Source organism: Acyrthosiphon pisum, unplaced genomic scaffold (assembly GCF_005508785.2).
Source record: "Acyrthosiphon pisum isolate AL4f unplaced genomic scaffold, pea_aphid_22Mar2018_4r6ur Scaffold_21491;HRSCAF=24106, whole genome shotgun sequence".
Classification (NCBI taxonomy): Eukaryota; Metazoa; Arthropoda; class Insecta; order Hemiptera; family Aphididae; genus Acyrthosiphon; species Acyrthosiphon pisum.
This window is the reverse complement of record NW_021770964.1, coordinates 46,314-50,897: the sequence shown is the minus strand read 5'-3', so window position 1 is coordinate 50,897 and position 4,584 is coordinate 46,314.

Sequence of the window (4,584 nt, the reverse complement as noted above, 5' to 3'; positions counted from 1 at the left end):
TGGTACATTACCGCCGCCTACTGAACTTGTATCGTGTTCCCCATGTAAAATTGCAATGTCCAAATTGACGCAAAATAACAGACTCTTACTCCTATAATTAAAATATTTTGTTACTTAAATCGTAATCGTTCCTATCATCTAATTATAAACTTTATATATATATTTTTTTAAAAGTCTCGTGAGAGCTATTTCCTCCCGATTCCGATATGAGTGTCTCCCCGTGAATTCCAATGTTCTTACTAAATATCGGTATCTTTCTTTCCGTTTTAATCTATAATACTTTACTATACTCATCATAATTAGTAACATTATTATCACTACTATTCCCAACACTACACAAACTATATATATATATGTAACCTGTTTCATGTTCCTCTGAAATACACATAACTGATTTTTCGCTATACTCGTTTTATTATTTCGCGGATTTTTAAATTTGACTGTGCTCTCAATTTCTGTAGTACTAGGATATTCCATCGATATCTCATCCGTAGTACCATCCAATTTGTAGTCCCTACTCTTACTGCCATTTCTCGCGACTTGCACTTCTGTGACTTGTGTGGAACTTTCGTATCTTTCTGTACTCTCAACTTCTGTAGTACTAGGATAACCCATCGATTTTCCATCCGTAGTACCATCCAAGTTGTAGTCCCTACTCTTGCTTTCATTTTTCGCGACTCGCGTAGTGTGACCTCCTGTACTAGTTACGCATTCATAATCTCTGTTGCTTTTCGTAGCCTTGACCTCGACTGACCTAATTGCCGTTACGTTAATAACATTTGGTTTTAATCTATTGTTACTTCCGCTTTCTGTATTATCTACTGTATAAGCTTCTATGAAATAATCGTACTTTCCTAAAGTCTCTCGTTCTATCGTTCCATCTAATTTTTCTACTTCTGCTATACAGGATTTTTCTAACAAATATTCATTTTTAGTACCCCTAATATATCCTTTTATACTCTCATGTGGTGTATTGCATATAAACCTTAATGTCCCTATATCACACCCATTATTCTGAAATTGTGGTACGGTTATCCTATCATTTTGGTGTTTCGCTATTCCTACTATTTTTCCCGTATCAATGCCCGTGTCTATAAAATAAATTTTTGTTGTTGATATTCTCTCAGGCGCTGGCATTTTTTCATCGAGTTTACCTGCTTTTACACGTATCGTGGTCCATAATAGCAATCTATAATATATTTTTATGTTAATTATTATTCCGAATGTTATCGCGTTCACATCCCACGTCGACTTTTATTATTATTTATATTTATTACGTCTATAAATTATTACATACTAATATTATCTTATTATTTTATAACTATTTTTATTTATACATATTTCAATTAATTATTCGCGATGTATTTATTCACTTTCGTTGTCATTTTTATCGTCGTTTTCGTAATATTTTTTCACGTCATTTTTATGTACCGTTACTTTTTTACAATTTCGCGATATTTTACTATTGGATTAGCAATAGCACTATAATTTTCTATGAATTTTTTATAATACCCACTAAGTCCCAAAAAACTTTTTATTTGCTTAACGTTTTTAGGTACCGGAAAGTTCATTACAGCTTCAACTTTCTTTTTGTCGGGTATTCCCGTTGTAAGAAACTACATTTATCCGGTTCTATTTTTAAATTGTGAATACGCAATCGTTCGAATACATCGATTAATTTTTCGTTATGGTCTTGTAAGTTTTTCGCGTAAACTATTATATCTTCTAAGTATACTAAACATTTTATTCCTATTAACCCTGACAACACGTTTGTCATCATTTTCTGAAATGTCGCCGGAGCTGAACTTAAACCCATAACTAACCGTTTAAATTGATAATGACATTGTCTTGTGGAAAATGCCGTAAGCTCTTTCGAATCTTTTGATAAGCTCACCTGAAAGTAGCCCGATTTAAGGTCCAAGATAGTGAATAATTGGCATTGCCCTAATTGGTCTAATTTCTGTTATATTTGGCAACGGGTGAAATTCATTTAAAGTTACGTCGTTAAGCGCTCTAAAATCTATAACTATTCTATATTTTTGTTTTCCCGAGGCGTCCTCTTTCTTTTTAACTAATATTAATGGTGCATTAAAAGGACTCGTTCAATAATTTCATCCTTCATCATTTGCCCTATTTGTTTTTCTATCTCCGGTTGTTGTGAAAAGGGTAACCTGTAAGGTTTCTTATAAATTGGTTTTAAATCTTTAGGTACTTTGATTACGTGTTCTGCCGCCGTAGTACACGTAAGATTATCCCCCTTTAAATAAAAAATATCCGCGTAACTCTCACAAATTTTTACTATCGATTTACGCTCGTGAATTTGGAGATGATCGGCCCTAATCAAGGCTTCTACTCGCCGCGCGCGCTCGGTATCTATGCTATTGATATTTGGTGCGCTATCCATTATAACGTCGTCATCGTATGAAATACTGCGCGCGTAACCTTCATTTACAATCTGCGTTGTTTCGGATATGTTCAACACGCTTATCGTTATTTTTCCGTTTTTAACCGTATTATAAATATTCGTGCAATATACATTTGGTAATATCTTTTGTTTATTAATTAAAATATTTTTATTATTCATTGTCTTATCTTTTATATCGATCTGTACCACCGTTTCCGAACGTGGCTGTAATGTAAAACAAATATTATTATCGTTCTCTATTTTACTTTCATTTATCGTACCTAATTGTATTAATCGCGACATCTATAATCGCGTGATTATCTATTAAAAATTTATTACCTATTATTCCATCACCCATAATTGGAAATATATTGCTAACAACGTAAAATTCTGTTTCAAATGCTTTATTATCTATAATTAAATCTATCTCAGTTTTCCCTATTGTAGAAACAATTTTTTCATTAATACCCTTTAAATAATTTTTTTCCTTTTCATTAATTTCAGTATCCCCCTTTAAAGCATTAATTTTAATAATATTTAAGTCTGCACCTGTGTCAACTAATAATTTAATTTGATCTTTGTTAAAACTAGGCGATTTTAATGTAATATGATTATCGATTAATCGAGTTGTGATGTGGAAAATTCGTTTTGTGGGTCTTTTACTATTTCTTGAACCAACCTCACACCCACTTGAGGCTGTCCTCTGAAGTTTTTTGAATTATTTTTTGAATTTTTCTGCACACATAGAAATTTAGGAGTTATATTCACCAATTTTACAGTGTTGATGGGCTGATATTTAAAGTCAGTGGCCAATGAGTTCGAAATAACTCCCTCAAAGTGTTAACCCAAAAACATTTCTCGTGACAATAATCAGAATTCATAAGAAATGTTGAGAAGAAATTGTATCGACATTTATTAATGTCATATAAGCATAAGTAGGTGTTATGTTTATAATTAACTGCTATGAATCCAAATAATTTATACTATTTTAATTTAATATATACTATGTTAGTTGTTATGATAAAATATGTGTCTGAGTGAACAATGAAATGGTATTATTTCAACAGCATCATATTACTACGGTAAAACTTAACATGGTTAAAATAACTTCGATTGGAAAATTAAAATTATAATATCAACTAACTGTTAAAATAAATAAACTACAAAATTCAGTTTGAGTATAATATGTGTAGTTTTGGCATTTAATTAGTTGAATATTAAGTGCAATAACACTTATGCGAAATGCATACAAGCTATTACTTTAAACACAATATACTGATTCAATATAATAACACTAATATTGTGTTTAACGACAATTGAATTTAAGTTAATAATAAATATTGTTATATTTTAAAACTCAGTGTTGTTAATTTAACATCAAAGAGCTTTAATTTAATTGATTAATAAGTTGATTTCGCCGTAGTTATAATGCGGGCTGTAGCGAGTGATAAAATTAGATATACACGTATATATTCCCATCACGTATATTTTTCGAAAGTGTTATTAATAGTTTTTAATGTTTACAATAATTATTATTATTTTACAATATAACTTTTCTGCCATGAGATTAATGTTATAACGACGCCACGACGGTAAGACAGTGCGAATGAGTGTTGACGACCGACGACATAACCGTTTTATTTCACGTGTTTTAAGTGGAGACTTATATGAGTTTGTGGCGTTTGTGCTGTATACAAGTTAGAAATAACTACCAGTTACCAGTATTAAATTGACATGATGTCCACTGTTGAAAGTCTTTTTCAGGTAAGTGTTATACTTACAAAATAATGTTATAAACGTACCTATAGTGTTATTCAGATTACTTACTCTGATGGAAACATAATAATATTATGTATTTAAAGTTTCTGATAATTATTAAGCAAAGATTTCTATACTACAGTATAGATCAATTTAGATTACTTAGATCTTAAATTACTTAGACTACTTAGATTTGTTTACATCACTTTGGCTTAGTATAGAAATCTATGTATGGTATTACATATTAGTTATTAAGCATCTCACTACACCCAATAATTTTTAATGCATGAAATTTTATTTTATTTTTCAATGAAGTAAATCTTTAATATAAATACAAACAGGTACATTTGTAAGATTAAAAAATAAATACTTAGTTACAAATCACATACAAATAAAATCAATTCCCAGTGAATTGTTATTGG